We start from the raw sequence: 19,387 nt of genomic DNA, 5'->3' as shown, positions 1-19,387 counted from the left end.
TCTGGTATGGGTAGTGGTTCTAATAACCCCGCCGGCGCCCGCCTCTCCCCTTTGGCTCGCTGGCATCGGTCACACCCTCTTACATATTCCCGTACATCTTCCCGCACCTTGGGCCACCAAAATTCCCTGGTAACCAACCACATGGTTTTGTGTTGCCCGAAGTGCCCTGCTGTGGGGCTGTCGTGCAACTGCTTGAGTACTCTCCCCCTCAATTCTCCTTCGGGTATATACAGTGCCCCTTTGTAATACAACGCCCCGTTTCTTTCCTCAAAACCTCCTGGGTTCTCTCCCTCCCTCCTAAGACCTCTGAGCTTATCCTGGGCGTATTCATCATTCTCCGTTCCCTCTACCAGTTCTCTTTGCCCCACCAATGCCGCCCCACACACCCAGCGGTCCTCTGGGATGATATGTCTTTCTTCGGGCGCTCCCTCCCCCTCCAAATATTCCGGTTTACGTGAAAGAGCATCCGCCCTGACGTTTTCTGGGCCTGGCACATAACAAATTTCAAAGTGGAATTTGGAGAACTCCTGGGCCCATCTCACTTGTCGTTGGTTGAGTACTCGTGCCGTTCTCCAATACTCTAGATTATTGTGGTCAGTGCACACTTGCACCTTATGTTGTGCACCAATTAGTAAGTGCCTCCATCTCCGGAACGCTTCGTGAATGGCGAGTAGTTCTCGGTCATACACTGTGTAGTTCCTCTCGGATTTATTCAGCTTTCGCGAGAAGAAGGCACATGGTCTCCACTCCGACTTCCTCTTCCCCGGCTGCAGAAGCACCGCCCCTACCGCCCGGTCCGATGCATCAGTTTCTACTCTCATCGGTTTTTGTAAATCCACATGCAAGAGCTGTTCTTCAGACGTGAACACTTTTTTCAGCTCTTCGAATGCTCGCTCCGCCTCTACCGTCCAAAGGAATTTCTTCTTGCTGCTGAGACAGTCAGTGATGGGAGCCGTCAAGTGGGCAAAGTTCTTGATGAACTTCCGATAGAAGTTTCCAAACCCTAGGAACCTTTGCACATCCTTCTTCGTTTTCGGTGTCTTCCATTCCAGTACCGCCTGAACCTTGCATGGATCCATGGCCAATCCCTTGTCTGACAAGCGGTACCCCAGGAATTCCACCTCCTTGGTATGAAACTGACACTTCTCCAGTTTCACCCACAGCTGGTTTGCTTGCAGCTTGCCCAACAATTCCCGGACGTCCCTTACATGCTGCTCCTCATTCTCTGAATATACCAACACGTCATCTAAGAAGGCCACGCAATTCTTGTAGAGCAAAGGTCCCAGGACGTGGTTCATAAACGATTGAAAACATGCTGAGCCTGCTTGTAGACCGAAGGGCATAACGAGATACTCAAAAGCCCCTAAAGGGGTGAACATGGTGGTTTTCCATTCATCCCCCTTCCTTATCCGTATCAGGTTATACGCCCCCCTCAGGTCCAGTTTGGTAAAAATCTTTCCCTTCCTCACCCTGGTCAGAATGTCATCAATTCTGGGCATGGGGAAAGCCACTGGTTCCGACACAGCATTCAGGGCCCTGTAATCCACTACAAGCCTGGGTTTATCCGTGTTTTTTTTTGTCCACAAAAAACACTGGGCTGCCCCCCACCGCTCTTGACTCTCTGATGAAACCTCGCTTCAGGTTTTTGTCAATGAACTCCCTTAACTCCTGCATTTCTCGGTCGGACATGGTGTACAGCTTGCCCACTGGCAGCTGGGCCCCAGGGAGTAGGTTGATTTGACAGTCAAAGGGGGCAGTTTGTCTGCTTCTCTTTCGCTGAAGACGTTACCCAGGTCGGCGTATTGTCTGGGCACCTTCCCTTTGTCCGTTACTTCCGTCCCTGCTAGAGTGGCCCTGGCCCCTTCCTGAGCCTTCCCCTCTTTGCAGGGTTCTAGGCAATGTGCTGACCCAAAGGAAACCACCCTCTGATGCCAGCCTACTAGCGGATCATGTAGCGCTAGCCAGCTCATCCCCAAAATAATGGGAGCTCCTCCCAAGGTGGCCACGTTAAACGCTATCAGTTCGGTGATATTATCCCCTCATTATCATTGGGATAGTCTGTTGGCTAACCTCTCCTCCCAACAGCTCCCTCCCATCAATCGTGGTCACCTGCAAAGGGTTACTTAAAGGGATAGTCTGTATCTGGTGTTCAGCTGCAAACTCCTTACTCATAAAATTACAGGAGCTGCCTGAGTCCAATAGCGCCTTTATCTTTAGTGGGTGTCCGTTTGGCAGCTCTAGCAACACCTCTATCACAAGCGCTGGTCTTGGGGGTTCTGGCGTGGGCACTTTCACTGCTCTTTGGCCTGGCTGCTGTGCCCCGATGGTGGCAGCCAGGCGTTGGCTTTTACTTGCTCCTTGACTTCTTCCTCTTCCCCCCCCCCAACAGCTCCCGCCATCCCTTGCCATTCCTTTCTTTGCAGGCAGACTCTGGCAAAGTGACCTGGCTGTTGGCAGAGATAACATTTCTTGGCGCTCTTCCTCCTCCTTCCGCCCTTCACTGGGGTTTGAAACTGCGCGCGCTGTTCCAATTTCCATCGGCTCTACTGGCGGGAAAGGTTGCTCTGGAATCTCTGGAATGCGGAAATCCCTCCAACGTTCCCCCTTCCCTTCCCGCTTCTCCAAAGCTCTCGCCTCCTGGCGTGCTCCTATGGTCAGCGCGGATTTAGTCAGCTGGTCCATAGACTCCGCCCTGGGCGCCCGGGAAAGTTCGTCCTTCACTGCCGAAGAGAGCCCTTCTTCGAACAGCATTTGTATAGGGTCCGCCGATAGATCCCACCCCAATTTATGGATCAACATGGTGAACTCAGTCCAGTACTCACGGACAGATCGGCTCCCCTGTTTACACGCCATTAACTGTCTGCGCACCACTCCCTGCTCAATCTCGCTGGAAAACATCAGATCCATGGCGCGAAAAAACTTCCTCGAGTCCTTTAGGACGTCATTATTAGCTGCCATCAGGGGTCTAACCCAGTCTTTCGCCCCCCCTTCGAGATGGCCAATCACAAACGCCACTCTCGATTCCTCATCGGGAAAGTCATCAAACTGCAGATTGAGGGCATATTGCATCTCTGTCCTAAAGGCTTGATAGTTCCTGGGATCCCCCCCAAACTTCTGCACCAATCCTGGCACCTTTCTTGCGGGTGGGGTGGTTTTTCCCTTTTCCGCATCCTGAGCCCTCCTCTCCTTGAGCCTTGCCGTTTGCAGCGCTAGCTGGACTTCCAACACCCTGTACCTTTCTTCCAGGCTTGGACTCGTTCCAGCTCCTCCTGCTTCTCCGGTTCCGGCTGGGTTGCTCATGATGCCTCTCCTTGCACAAGCTGCTTTCGGAGACTGTCGGATTGCTGTGATGGGATGATGAGCTGCTTGTGTGTAAAAGCTTAGTCCCTCAGAGTTTGGCCAAGTCAGCAAACCTCTGTCTATAACGGAGCCCCTTAAGCATGGCTCCGTCAGTCGCTGGCAGAATCTGACAGTGGGTGTTTACGGAATCTCTTCCAACATAAAAGCTCCTTAACGGAAACGCGTCTTCTGGACTCTCGGCGCGACAGTTTCCGGCGAGGAGTGGGTGTCCCTATAGGAGGTCCTGAAACCTCCCCACTGTTTTCGCTGGAAGTGTCTCTGAGCCATCCCTCCGACTCACTTTCCCTCGGAGCTCCTTCTCTCCCCCTGCTGGTTCCCTCTTCTGCTGCTAAGTCTCTCCTAACCTCTGTGAGCCCTTCCACCTCCTGTCCTTCCGATGGCAGTTCCCTGACACTGTGTATGCCAATAAGGCGGTTTTTGAGCCAAAAGCTACAATGATGTTCAGAATTTACCTAAACACCAAGCTGTAAATTGGTATAAAGCTATGAACTCTGAGGTAGCTTCTTTAAAAGAGCATAACACTTGGTCTCTTGTACCACAAACCCCAGATATGAGACTTATTGATTCAAAATGGGTTTATAGAGTGAAAATGAATGACAAAACTGAAGTTGCAAGGTACAAGGCTAGATTAGTTGCTAGGGGTTTTCAACAAATTCCAGGCGAAGATTATGATTTGTGTTATTCACCAAGTGTAAAATATGAAACAGTTAAGCTTTTGTTAAAAGATGCATCACAACGTGGACATTCAGTTTATCATTCAGATATAAAAACTGCATATTTGTTTGCAGATTTAAAAGAACAAATTTTTATGCATGTTCCTGAAGCCATAGACGCCGCTGAAGGTTTGGTATGCAAATTAAATAAATCCCTTTATGGTCTGCACCAAAGTGGAAGGAATTGGCACCAAACTTTAGCAAAAGAATTGCTGGATATTGGTTTTTCACAAGGAAAGGCAGACAATTGTGTGTTTATAAAGGAAAGGGCAAACTCTGTAACAAAAATATGTGTGTATGTAGATGATGTGTTAATTTCTACAAAAACTAAACAGGAATATGAACAGGTAGTTTCACAGTTACAGAAGAAATTTGATGTGGTGGAATTAGGCATAGCTAAAAATTACTTATCCATGCAAATTGTATATGTATGTAATGACTAGATTAGAATGATATGGTTTTGTTCTGTAGATGTGTGCCTTTTCGTTTTTGTTTTGTTTTGTTTCCTCTGGTTTTTTTCTCGGCTTTTTTGTATGTTCCGGGGGTTTTTGTTTTGTTTGTATAGTATTATTTTGGATTCAATGTTTGTAATTTTTGTTATGATTCTGCATTGAAAATAAATAAAAAGATTGCAGTGCATATGACAAGATTGCTGTTCCTATTTCAAAACATCCCGGTGATTAGAGGCACGACAATGTTTAAAGATTGGCAGAAGACCCTGTCTAGATTTATTTGGCAGGGCAAAAGAGCAAGAATTAAATTTAAATTACTCACAGACCGAATAGATAGAGGAGGTTTTGCCGTCCCGAACCTAAAATTATATTATGAGGCCTCGTGCTTGTGTTGGATCAAGGACTGGATAGTTCTGAAAAATACGGACCTGTTGGATTTGGAGGGAGTTAACACCAGATTTGGTTGGCATGCTTATCTATGGCATGATAAAGAGAGGGTTCATAAGGGATTCTCCAATCATATTATTAGAGGAGCGTTGCTAGAAGTATGGAACAGAAATAAGAGATTGGTAGAAAATGACACCCCCTGGTGGTTATCACCAATTGATATCCTAACAACTAAAAAACTAAACATGGAAAGTCAAAGGTGGACTTATGAAGTCCTCCTAATAAGATCGGATAAAGGAAAATCAGACCATATGAAGATTTAAAGGATAAATTAACCGGATGGTTACAGTTTCATCAGATTAATGCCCTATGGAATGAACATAAAAAAGTAGGGATGAATGAGAAAAAATCCAAATATCAGGTGGAAATATTAGAAGGAAACTCCAAACTTTTATCCAAAATGTATAATCAATTATTAGACTGGGATACCAAGGATGAAGAGGTGAAGGAGGTTATGACCAAGTGGGCCATGGATCTTGAATATAATTTAGATTACGACTGGTGGGTGAAACTCTGGAATAAAGACATGAAATTCACAGCTTGTGTTGGACTCCGAGAAAATATGGATAAAATGATGTACCGATGGTACATCACCCCTGTAAAACTGGAGAAAATGTATAAGACCGGGGACAAAACTTGCTGGAAATGCAAAACAAAAGTGGGTGATTTCCACCACATGTGGTGGGCCTGTGAAGAAGTGAAAAGGTTTTGGGGACTGATCTATGACGAACTAAAGAAGATTTTGAAATATACCTTTCCTAAAAAACCCGAAGCCTTCCTTCTAGGAATGGTGGGAGACGAGATCAGGAAAGAAGACCAAACTATGTTCCAATACGCAACGGCAGCGGCCAGGATATTGCTAGCACAAAACTGGAAAACACCTAATATCCCAACTGTTAGAGAATGGCAAATTAAGTTATTTGAATATATAGAACTAGCAAAGATGACACAGAAGATCAGGCATCAAAAAAACGTAAAATTTATTAATGATTGGAACAAATTTATTACATACATAGAAACAAACTTAGGAAACATTAAAATCACAGTAGGTGTAACATAAAACCTGCGATGTATAGATAAAGGTTGTAAAAAGATACCGCAGAAGATAATGCGGGGATATAGCTCAAACCGTGATAGAGGGAAGTCAATTTAACATTATGTTATGAATTAATGTTTTTCTATGTTATTTACTTATGTACTTTTGTTTTTTTTTCTTGGTATGTTAGTGATTGTGTTTTATTTTATGTTGTTTTTCTCTCAAAAACAGCTTAATAAAAAGAATTTTTTTAAAAAAGAAAATAAATAAAAATAATAATAAAACCACGGGGCTGTCCGGGCTCCATGAAATCGGAGAGGGTGCTTCGGAGCCAGACAGTCGATAGCCCTGGTTAACTCCGCATTCCAGCGGGCCACCAGGGAATCAGCTGAAAGGCCATCAACATGGGATAAAACATCCCCTACCACTCTCTGGAAACCATTTGAATCCATTAAGTGGCGGGGGCGGACCATCCGAATTGGTCCCACCTCCCTGCAGAGGGGAAGGGACGTGGAGAAGTCCAGTTGCACCAGGAAGTGATCTGACCATGGCACTTCTTTTGTTTCACTTTTACTTAGTGTCAGATCACCCACGTCACTAGAGGTGAACACCAGATCTAAGGCATGTCCATGACTATGAGTTGGGCAAACTTATTCAGGGACAGCCCCACGGAGGCCATGCTTTCCACGAAGTCCCGAGCGGCCCCTTGTAAGGTCGTGTCGGCATGGATGTTAAAATCCCCTAGGACAACCAAACTAGGTGTCTCCAGGAGAACATCCGCCATAACCTGAAGCAGCTCGGACAGGGAATCCTTGGTGCAGCGGGGAGGTCGGTACACCAAAAGGAATCCTGTACTGTCCCTATTGCCCAACTTCCAGAACATGCACTCAGAGAACTGGGTCTTCCCAGTAGGACTCCTGATGCAAGCTAGTGACTTCCTAAAAATCACTGCAACCCCCCCCCCCTCCCCGCCCACATGACCTGGGTTGCTGTGCATAAGAGAAACCTGATGGGCAAGCAGCGGCAAGAACAGGCCCATCTGCTTCATCCAACCAGGTCTCTGTCACACATGCCAGGTCTAATCCTCCATCCACAATCAGGTTGTGGATGGCAGTGGTTTTACTCATCATTGACCTGGCATTACACAGCAACACCTTCAGGTCATGTGGGTTTCCCTTGTTGATTCCAGTATCCATCCGGTCAAGGCCAGACCCGGAGGCAGGGATAGTCTTCAAACAACGACTAAACCTGCCTTCTCGGTAATGACATGGTCTGGTCTTAGCATAACTCCTCCTCCTGCCCATGATCACCAAGATCGGATGTCCCAGTGCTTCTCCCCCTGTGGAACTTGTACAAACCAAACAAATAAACCATTTTTAGTGACGCTGTAACCACTTTTCCAGCTTTCACTATTTTACAGCCTGAACCAGAGGAGGTTACTTTAAACCCCTGTTTAACAAGACTTGCAACTGAAAGCAAATTCTTTTCTAAACTTGGTACACATAAAACATTGGTAAATTTGGTGCTTAAACAGTTAATATTCACACTATGTCAGCTTCATTCCAGAGCTGACAGAGGCTTGGAATGAAAACAGGCAAAGAGACATAAGGACACTGGAATGTGAGAGGGAGGAGGGGCAGCCTAGCGGCATGGCTTCAGAGAACAGAGAGCAGGCAGCAGATAGCAATGGTAATCTGATCCTGGAGCATAGTGACCAAGAAAGGGGGAGCCAGAGCAGGGATACACAAAATACCACTCTTAGCTCAGAAACAGATGGAGAGAGGCCAGGAATAGCCAGCTCAAAATCTCGAAGGCGTGAAAAGGTCAGTGAGAGGAGGGGGAAAGCGCGGAAGCAAAAGGGATTTTTCCCCTGTTGGAAGAAGAGGAAGGGGCAGAGTTTAGACTCGGCAACTGCGAACTTGGAGTCAGACATGGAGTGAAGGAGCTCCGGAGTGATTTATGTGTTTGAGCAATAAACCTGAGATAATTACTGCCGGTGTCTCGCTTCTGTGGGAGAGCCAAGCCATTACACACTACGCTTTCCAGCTGACTCATGCACTGTTCCGTCAACTAGTACTACATTTACAGATTTACAAGGTTGCTTTTCTACAAGGGCTTGTGCAGACTTGACAAAAATGTTTGTCGCTCCTGAGTCTAAAATCCAGTCTTGTCCAACGTCGTGACTGGTGCTTCAAACTGCTGCAGAAACATACTGGATTCAACTCTTCCTGTCTCCTCGCTTCCCAGCAAATGCAGGCAGCCCTTTTCTTGTGTTTTCCCTCACAGACACAGTGCACTGACGTACTAAATGCTTGGCTGACCCACAACGATAGCATTTTCTGACTGTGAAAACTGCTGCCTCTGTGTGGTCAACAACCTCTTTACGTTGCCGCTCCTCATCAGTTGCATATTTTTACTGTACCACCTCCCATTTCCGGAGTTACGGTGAGGTGTTGTCGCCTTCCTCTCATGGCCTCTTTCCTCCTCATCAAGTAAATGCCCAGTTAAGAAATGCATCGTTAATTGGCTTACTGGAATTGCCTCCAGCATCATCACTAAATTATCCCATGACTCAGGAAGTGAAGACAGCACAATATCAACCTTTCTCTGCTCAGAAAAATGTTCCCCAAGTTCATTTAACTGTGAAAATAAATCACACATTCTTTGAAGGTGTTTTGAAACATGTTCACCCTCACTTAGTCTGGCTTGGTACAGAGCTCTCATTAGAGTAATTTTGCTGCCAGCAGTGTCTCTAATGTGTATTGTTCTCAGTGCTTTCCAAATCTCACTTGCTGTTTCAAGGTCTCGCACATGAGATAATTGAGACTTCTCTAAACTCAAAATTAGATTGGCATCGGCTTTGTCCTCCAGCCTTTGGTCTGCTTCATCTACTTCTTCATCCTCATCTTTTACAGGAGGGTTAACAATAACAGTCCAACATTGTTCTTTCTTTAAAAATGCCCGCATCTGTGAACTCCATGACATATAATTGGATTCTCCCAGTTTCTCTACTGGAAAATATGAAGCTCCCCCTTGAGCTCCAGCTCCAAGTCCAGCCATGGCTCCACCCAGCTTTCAGCTTTCCACTCAGTCTTTACTCACACGGAGCTTGAAGAAATTGTTCGGCTCCTGGTCTCAAACAGACACTCTCTATCGACGCCTTCACCTTACCACAGCCAGCTGCTTGAGAAATGCTGAGTTGCTTCCAGTCTCTGGGTTCTTTTCCACAATCTGTCTCTGTCCACTCAGGACTGGGCCCCTAACCTGTTAGAGGGGTTTTTTCTCCTCTGGTGGCAGATGACAGAAACTACGACACCACAAGACCAGTGTAAAACAAATCAAATAAAGGTTTTATTACAAAACAACAAAGCTTGTGGGTGTTTTCTCCCTGCAGTCAAAGTTCAAACTGCAACTTTTGCTCCTTTTGTGTGTTTTTTTAAATAATATTTATTGAAGTTTCAAAAAAGTTACAAAAAAGAAAAAAGAAAAAAAGAAAACAAAAAATACAAAATACAGAAAAATAAAAGCAGTTAAAAAGAAATCAATCTTTCCATATCTTGTCTTTCATTTACTTGTTTCCCTGACCTCCTCACACCTCCCTTTTTTGTATTCTAGTTCAATTGGTTATTTCAGCAAATCCTTTCCGTTTTTGCTTTTATCTTAATAATTCATCTTAATATATTGTAGCTTTACATTCTCACCTGTTAACAATCCATTTTTACATACCCCTTTGTAACATTACTGCTAAAACCACACAACTTCATTCCAGCATCCTTCTAACATTCCTTAATTTTACAGTGTTTCTGTAAATAGTCTTTAAATTTCTTCCAATCTTCTTCTACCGACTCTTCTCCCTGGTCTCGGATTCTGCCAGTCATTTCCGCCAGTTCCATGTACTCCATCACCTTCATCTGCCATTCTTCCCGGGTGGGTAAATCTTGTGTCTTCCAATACTTTGCGATAAGTATTCTTGCTACTGTTGTAGCATACATAAAAAAAGTTCTATCCTTCTTTAGCACCAATTGGCCGACCATGCCCAGGAGAAAGGCCTCTGGTTTCTTCAGGAAGGTATATTTAAATACCTTTTTCATTTCATTATAGATCATCTCCCAGAAAGCCTTAATCCTTGGGCACGTCCACCAAAGGTGAAAGAATGTACCTTTAGTTTCTTTACATTTCCAGCATTTATTATCAGGCAAATGATATATTTTTGCAAGCTTGACTGGTGTCATGTACCACCTGTATACCATTTTCATAATATTCTCTCTTAAGGCATTACATGCCGTAAATTTCATACCTGTGGTCCACAACTGTTCCCAGTCAGCCAACATAATGTTATGTCCAACATCTTGTGCCCATTTAATCATAGCAGATTTCACCGTTTCATCCTGAGTGTTCCATTTCAACAGCAAGTTATACATTCTTGATAAAATCTTAGTTTTGGGGTCTAACAGTTCTGTTTCCAATTTTGATTTTTCCACCTGGAAGCCAATTTTCTTGTCCAAATTGTAAGCCTCCATTATTTGATAATAATGAAGCCAATCTCGCACTTTGTCTTTTAGTTTCTCAAAGCTCTGCAATTTCAATTTGTCTCCTTCTTGTTCCAAAATTTCCCAATATTTCGGCCATTTGGCCTCCATATTGAGCTTTTTCTGAGCCTTCGCTTCCATCGGTGACAACCACCTTGGGGTTTTATTTTCAAGTAGGTCTTTATATCTTGTCCAGACATTAAACAATGCTTTCCTGACAATATGATTTTTAAACGCTTTATGTGCTTTGACCTTATCATACCACAAATATGCCTGCCACCCAAATACGTTATTAAAGCCTTCTAAGTCCAAAATGTCTGTGTTCTCAAGAAGCAGCCATTCTTTCAGCCAGCAAAATGCAGCTGATTCATAGTAAAGTTTAAGGTCTGGCAGGGCAAATCCACCTCTTTCTTTTGCATCAGTTAGTATTTTAAAATTTATTCTGGGCTTCTTGCCCTGCCAGACAAATCTAGAAATATCTCTCTGCCACTTCTTGAAACAGTCCATTTTATCCAAAATTTGCAGTGTTTGAAACAAAAACAACGTTCTTGGCAATACATTCATTTTTATCACAGCAATACGGCCTAGCAATGAAAGCCTCAAATTTGACCATATTTCTAGATCTTTTTTCACTTCCGTCCAGCATTTTTCATAGTTATCTTTAAATAAATTCACATTCTTAGCTGTCATATTAACCCCCAGGTATTTCACTTTCTTAACCAATGTTAAACCTGTCTCCTTCTGAAACCTCTCTCTCTCAATCACTGTTAGATTTTTCTCTAAAACCTTAGTTTTTAACTTATTCAACTTAAATCCTGCAACCTGACCAAATTCTTGAATCAGTTCCAATACTCTTAAATTCCTTCGTCACCACATTATTAACAATTAGTTTGGCCTTTTGTTCAGAATATATTGCACCTATACCGTTTCCAAAACCTTGACCAACCCCCATCCCCTGTAGGTTCTTCTTCATAAAACTCCAGGAAATATTGTCAAAAGCTTTCTCCGCGTCCGCAAATATCAAAACTGCCTTAGTATTGATATTCACTTGTAGTTTTTCTAAGATGTTAATTATATTTCTCGTGTTATCAGACAAGTGTCTGCCCGGGAGAAAGCCTGCTTGTGTATATAGTTGTTTAAAATACCTCTGGAAACAATTTTTAATCTCCACTGGGTTCTTTATATTCTTTCCTTCCACTTCCAAATTTATAATAGTGCTCAGTTTTTGTCTTTTTTTCATTTGCCAGGCCAGCAATTTCCCACATTTATTAGCCGACTCAAATGTCTTTTGTCTCATCTGTTTAATTTTCCACTCTATTTCCTGGTTCATCATTTTCATATACTGTGCTTGATATAACTTTATTTCTCTCAAAATCTCTTGCGACTTTGGTTTCGCTCTCAGATTCTTCTCACCTTCCTTTATTTTCTCCAAATTTTTGTCTCTTTTCTCGTTTTGAGTTCTCTTCTTTATTGCATTCTGTTGTATCAGAAACCCTCTCATAACTGCTTTGCTTGCATCCCAGTTTACTCTTTTTTCAACAGTGGTATTCATATTTATCTCAAAATAATCTCTCAAGGTTTTTTGGGCCTTCTTGGTCACTTCTTCATCCCTAAACAAGGTGTCATTCATCCTCCATCTGAAGGAGCCAATTGGTGTTAGTTTCATCTCCATCTTCACAGCATTATGGTCAGAGTAGGTTTTAGGGCAAATTTCCACTTTTCTTGTCTTTGGAGCCAGTCCTCTAGTCACCCAAATTTGGTCAATTCTTGTCCATGTCATTTTGGCTTCAGAGAAGAAAGTTCCCTCTCTCTAATGGCATAAGGGGTTGCTTGTGCGTAAGCGCTAAAACGCTCCCAGTTTTGTGGTTAGTTTTAAACTCTCTCTAGCCGGACAGCCATGAATGCGTGGCTGCCTTAATCACTGGCAGAATCTGTCAGTGGGTGTTTCCTAATTTTTTTCCAACATAAAAGTTCTTTGACAGAGAGTCTCCTCCTTGATTCTCTGTGCAACAGCTTTCTGCGCAGCGTGGGCGTCCCAAGGGGAGGCCCCGAGCTCTCACCACTGGTCTCGCTTGAAGCGTCTCTGTGCCTCACCTCCAACACTGTCTCCTCCTCCCCTCCTTCTTCAGCGGAAACTCTCCCTCTCCCCCTGCTGGTTCCCTCCTCAGCATCCGAGGGTCTCCCAGAATCCGAGAGCCTCTCCACCACCCTGCACTCCGATGGCAGTTCCCTGACACTCTCTACCCAAGGGATTCTTTGTTCTCCAGATGTCAACTAAATCCAAGTTGTCAGTCATCTCAAAAAATGTTTTTGGTAGTCTGCCGTCCTTAGTAACTACCTGTCTCTGTGCCTTGTCCATATTTGTGGATACCACTCCATTCATATCCCCCATCATGATCATATTATAATCCAAATAGTCCACCGGAGTCTCATGTAACTTTTTTAAAAAGTCTGATTTTCCCTCATTTGGTGCATAAACGCCTACTATCAAGAATTTCTCTCCTTGTAGTTGAATTTCAATTGCCACAAATCTTCCTTGGTCATCTTTAAATATGAATTTCGGTGATAGGCTCTCCTTTGCATAAATTACAACTCCTCTTTTTTTGACTTTGTCCGATGAAATAAACTCTTGGCCCAATCTTTTATTAATCAATACTTTCCTATGTAGCCTTATCACGTGTGTTTCCTGTAGGCAGATCAAGTCCAATTGTTCCTTTTTTAATAAACAAAAGATTCTTTTCCTTTTTCGAGGGGAGTTAAGTCCATTAATGTTCCAGCTTAATAGTTGCAAAGCCGTGATGTAGTTACTCTGATTTTCCTCCAACTGCACCAAGTGCTTGCTCTTGTTCTGTCGGTGGTATTTTGTAGTCATGACCAGCTGTACCCAATCTGCCCAGAGCTCACAGAAACAGTTCTTAAAGGTACAAACATCTTTACTGTTTCTTTGCAGAATGACTCCCAACAACCCGCTTCTGGTGACTAAGTAGCTGGCATCCCTCGCCAGACTTGTGCTCAGAGCAGGACTGTTGGAGCAATGGTGTGACCATGCCTCCACTCAAACTTAAGTACTCTCCCCTGATGGGATGCATGCAAGCAACCTGTGAGTTCTCCTACATGGACGTTGCTGCTGTGCCTGCCTCTTCAAGCCCCTCTGATGCTGGAGGACAGCAGAGAAGAGGACAGAGGAGATTCTACCGCTCTCCTCCCCCAACATAGTCTCCTCCTCTGCTCCTGGCACATCCTGCTCTTCCTCCAGCCCTGGCTCTTTCCCCACATCCTGCACCTTCTGCCCATCTCTGATGGCTCAGACTGTATCCATTCTTGCAGCTCCTGCCTTGCAGGAGGCACAAACTCTCATAAATCACTTCCCTCTCCCTGTTCTCCCTGCTAGCCCCTGTTCACTGCATTGCTTTGCTTCAATTTTTCTTAAAGCCAATGCTCTTTAGGCATGCCAACTGCAAAGATGCAAAACAGAAAGAAATGAAGACAATGAGAAATCAAATCAAAACAAAATAAATACAGCAAAAAGGCACAGCCATACCATTTGCTTTTGTGGGTTTTTTTTTTTTAAAAAAATGTTTTTGTTTTTCCATGTATACATCCACTAACAGTATTTCTTTAACAATTTTCCATATTTTCCCCCTCCTCCCCTGGACTTCCCATTTTGTTTTATTTCCCTATAACTCACCCTGCATGTTGTTTCCCAAAATTTCCCCAATACATATAGTCTTACTTTTTGTTATATACAATTGTGTTTCTTTATTCAAACTCTGCCAGTGAGTCCAATACTTTATGTTGCCTCTTCATATATGTTGTAAATGGTTCCCATTCTCTTTAAAAATCTTTGTTTTTATAATTTATATTTTTTTATAATTTTTTTTATTAATTTTAACATAAAATGTACCACAAAACTTATCACTTATACAATCTTTTTAGACTTCCATCAGCACCTCTGATGATCCACCGTTTTAACCACTTCTTATGCATTTCTTAACTTTATATTGCCTCTACATCTCTTAACAAATCATCCTCCCCTTGTCCATTTTTACAATACTTCTAATAATACTCCTCACAAAACTTCTTGCAACCCTACAAACGTCGTCTGTTCTTCACAATTACTTTTCTTTCTTTTCTTTTTTTTAAAGATATTTATTAGAATTTTCAATATTAATACAATAAAAATCAAAAAGAAAAAAGAAAAAAAAGAAAAATACAAAAGTAAAAATAATTAAAAACACACAAAGTTTCCATAACTTATTTTCCTTTAACTTATTTCCCAGACCTCCTCATACCTCCCTTTTTTGTATTCCAATTCAAATTGTTAGTTCAGCAAATCCTTATCAATAAACTTTAACCTGCTTCTAAACCTTTTTTCCATATTCTCTTAAAACATTACAGCAGGAAACCACTTAATTTCTATCCGACATCGTTCTAGCATTCATTGATTTTGCAATATTTCTGTAAATAGTCTTTGAATTTCTTGCAATCTTCTTCTGAATCTTCAATCACAATTACTTTTCAAATAGTCCGTGAATTTACTCCAGTCTTCCGTGAATTTCTGGTTTCGCCGGTTTTGAATCCTTCCTGTTAGTTTATCTAATTCTGCATAGTCCATTAATTTCATCCTCCATTCTTCAAACGTCGGTAACTCTTCTTGCTTCCATTTTTGGGCCAATGATATTCTTGCTGCTGTTATTGCATATAAAAAGAGCTTACATTCCTTTCTATTTATGTCACTCCCCACAATGCCCAATAGAAATGCTTCTGGTTTCTTTATAAATGTATATTTCAACATTTTTTTTCAACTCATTATATATAATCTCCCAGAAGCATTTCACCTTTTTACATTCCCACCACATGTGATAAAATGTTCCCTCTTTTTCTTTACATCTCCAACATTTATTACTGACTTTATACATTTTCGCTAACTTGACAGGTGTAATATACCATCTATACATCATTTTCATCACATTTTCTTTTAGGGCATTGAATGCAGTAAATTTTAAACCTTCCTTCCATAATTTAACCCAATCACTCAAGGTCGTTTTGAAGTGTGATCCTGTCCTCTGCGGTGTTAGCCACCCCTCCCAGTTTGGTGTCATCTGCAAATTTGATCAGGATGCCCTTGAGTCCATCATCCAAGTCATTGATAAAGATGTTGAATAAGACCGGGCCCAAGACAGAACCCTGTGGCACCCCACTAGTCACTCTTCTCCAGGATGAAGAGGAACCAGTGATGAGCACCCTTTGGGTTCGGTCAGTCAGCCAGTTACAAATCCACTGAGTGGTAGCATAGTCAAGACCGCATTTTACCAGCTTCTTTACAAGAATATCATGGGGCACCTTGTCAAATGCCTTGCTGAAATCAAGGTAGGCTACATCCACTGCGTTCCCTTCATCTACCTTTTTTGTTGCTTTTAACCTCTCTAGCAAGCCTGAGAAAATTATGTCTGCCCTGAAGTTAGGATACTGTTGCAGATTCCCGTCGAAATGGGATACGATGCTGCCCCCCCTCTTTCCGAGGCCAACTCCCTCCGGCTTGGGTCCTGGCAGCCCCTCTTTCTTCAAAATTTCCCACCTGGTTTGCAGATCCTGGCAGAACGCTGCTGTTTCTTCCTCTCTCTTTCTGGATGCTGCTACCTCCATGGAAAGCCTCGTGACTGCTTCTTGCAGGGCTGTCACTTTTTCCTCTGTAGCCATCCTTGCCGATCTTCGTGAGCTCGCAAAACGCCAAGTTTTGCCCCTCGCTGCACCAACTCACGCTGCGAAGGTTTTAGAGAGACGGAACTTACTGTCAGAGCTGCCCAAGGTCCCAGCTCACAGAGGACCAACGCCAGTTCTTGTTATATACAAAAGTCTTTATTAAGGTTCAGTTTCGATTCCAAAGCCGCGGCGCACAGCTCTACGTCTCAACCCTAGACCGCTGAAGTTCCGTCTGAATCTCCTCCCCCCCAGACACCAGTTCAAGACCCTAGCCTTGCTCCACCTCCTCCTTTGCTCCTTTCTCCTCTGGGTCCGTCTGCCCGCCGGGGTGTTGCCCTTTCTGGACTCTTCTGATTGCTGAAGAGTCCCCGGATTCTTCCCCCTGCCTCCGGCGTGCTTTAGGACCTGGCTCCCAATCCGCGCTCCTGGCTGTCTCGCGCGCCTGTGCATTTGAACTTGGCACGCGCGCCCAGCCGGCAACCTTCCTCCTGACCGTTACACTGCTCCTGTCACTGCTTCCCCCTTCGGGGGGGGCTAGCTGGATCTGACTTCCCCTCTGTTCCCTCACTCAGCGATAGGGGCGTGGTTAGCCCTGACTCATCTTCTCTTTCCCCTGGAGGGGAAGCCGGTCCTGACACATGGGACTCTTCCCCCCCCCCCCCGCTACGCTCTGGTGGGGAAATTGGTCCCGATCTCCAGCTGCCGCTTTGGGAGTCACCGCTGGTCCCTTGCTTCTGGTGCGTCCCTCCCGGGACCCCCCTTGCTCTGGCTATCGGTGCCCCCTTCTGGGAATCTTCCGAATCACTGGACAGGCTCATGGAATCTCTTGCCCCACTGTCATCCTCACCTACGCTGCCCTCGGATTGTTCCCCTTCGCTCTCCACTTCCTCTTTCCCCTGTGCCTCTGCTCCTGAACCCCTGACACACGCGAATAGGCAGATCTGGTGGGCGTTGTTCTTTTCCCGGTTCCAGTTCCGGATCCGCTACATCCCTAGCTCCCAAAACCAGAAGGCGGATGCCCTGTCCCGGAAACCTGAAGACAACGCAGACACGGTACAGCAAGCAGTACCCACCACGATCCTACCACCAGCTGCATTTCTGGCCACCCAGGAGGCTGAGCCACTGCAGGCTCGGGTGCTGGAACAGCTTGGGCCCAGGAACGACTCCGGGAACTGGCCGAAGGGTCATGCCCTCAGTATCCAGGGCTGGTCTTGCATCAGGGCCTTCTGCTGCACCACGGTCACCTGTACATCCCGCCAGGGCCACTGCGGGCTGAGGTTCTCCGGATGACCCATGATGCCCCAGCAGCGGGACACTTTGGGCGGTATCGGACCACCCATCTGGTAAGCCGTGAGTTTTGGTGGCCCCGCCTGAAGGCTGACGTGGCTCGCTACGTCGCTGGTTGTGATGTCTGCCGGCGGGCCAAGGGCCCTACCGGGCGACTCCCCGGCCTACTTCAGACGTTGCCAGTTCCACCACGTCCTTGGCACACGGTTTCTCTGGAGTTTTTTTAGTGGACTTACCCCCGTCTCGTGGCTGTACTTGCCTTCTAGTTTTCTCCGACCATTTCACTAAGATGGTGCACTGTGCCCCCTGCCCATCCGTACCCTCAGCGAAGGAAACCGCTCAGCTGTACCTTCAGCATGTCTTCCGCCTGCATGGCCTACCTGAGCGTGTGGTGTCCGACCGGGGCGTTCAGTTCACATCCCGGTTCTGGTGAGCTTTCCACCAGACCCTCGGGACAGAGTTCTGTCTCTCATCAGCCTACCACCCACAGACCGATGGCCAGACGGAACAGGCGAACGGGGTGCTGGAGCAGTACCTCCGGTGTTACTGCAGCTACCAGCAGGATGACTGGGTCGACCACCTAGCATTGGCGGAGTTCGCCTACAACAACGCGGTGAACGCGTCCACCCAGCAGACCCCGTTCCAGGCCAGTTACGGTTATCATCCACGGCTGTTTCCGGATGTGCTGCCGGCATCCGCGGTCCCTGCGGTGACGGAGTGGCTTCAGGAGCTCCAGTCCCAGCAACAGCTATTTATGGAGCAACTGTGCCAGGACAAGGAGGTGTAGAAGGCCCAGGCCAACCGCCACCACCAGGTGGGGCCGGAACTCCACGTCGGTGACCTGGTATGGCTCTCCACTCACCACCTCCACCCCTCTCGACCTTCGTGGAAGCTGGACGCCCGTTTCACCGGCCCGTTTCCTATCTGGACCAGGTCTCGCCTGTGGCATTCCGTCTCCGGTTGCCCGCAACCCTGAAGGTTCACCCGGTATTCCACAGGTCCCTTCTGAGTCTGGTGGCCCCACCCGACGAGTTCCACCCAAACCGTCCCCGACCGCAGCCAGTTTTGGTTCAGGGGGAGCCTGAGTACGAGGTGGAACGCATTCTGGACTCCCGATACCGCAGGGGAAAGCTGCAGTATCTCATAGACTGGAAGGGGTATGGACCAGAGGACCGTTCCTGGGAACCAGCAGCCAACGTCCACGCGCCTGCCTGCCTCCGATATTTCCATGCGGCGTACCCCAGCAAGCCGGGTCCAGACCCTCAATTGAGGGGGGGCCTGGGAGGGGGGATGGTGTGATGGCCTGGGAATCCGATTCAGAGGCTGAACCGGAGGAATCCCAGCCTGCACAGGAGTCCCCGCCTCCAGGGCTGAACTGGGGCAGGGCCTTGGATCTGAAGAGCCTGCACCTGTGCCGGATCCTCAGGAGCAGGCACCAGGTGATTCCACTCTAGCTCCAGAGGTGATTAAGGGCACAGTGCCTACAGGTGCGCCTCTCCCGGCCCTGCCAGAGGAAGGAGAGTTTCCCCCTGGGTCCAGTAACTCCCCAGCCTCTCCTGAACTGCAGAGGCTTAGGGCAGAGAGGCGGAGGGAACTGGTTTCTCCCAGGAGGAGTGCTCACCTTAAGTCCAAGAGAGGCGGGTCTCCTGGGGGCCGGGACTGCCCCTGGCCTCAGAGAAGATAAAGGCCAGTCAGCCCAGTCCCAGGATGTGGGAGCAACGTCGTTGAGTACCTGCTCCTGCCCGGACCCGGACCTGACCCTCCAGTGTTCCTGTCTGTTAGGTAGATTTATTGCTTTATTGTTTGGCGTCCAGCCACGCTCCCCTGCCAGTCTCTGCAGGTCGTAAAGCAATTAGCAGA

The sequence above is a fragment of the Podarcis melisellensis genome (genome assembly GCF_964234715.1).
Source record: "Podarcis melisellensis genome assembly, chromosome: W".
Classification (NCBI taxonomy): Eukaryota; Metazoa; Chordata; class Lepidosauria; order Squamata; family Lacertidae; genus Podarcis; species Podarcis melisellensis.
This window is presented reverse-complemented; position numbering follows the sequence as displayed.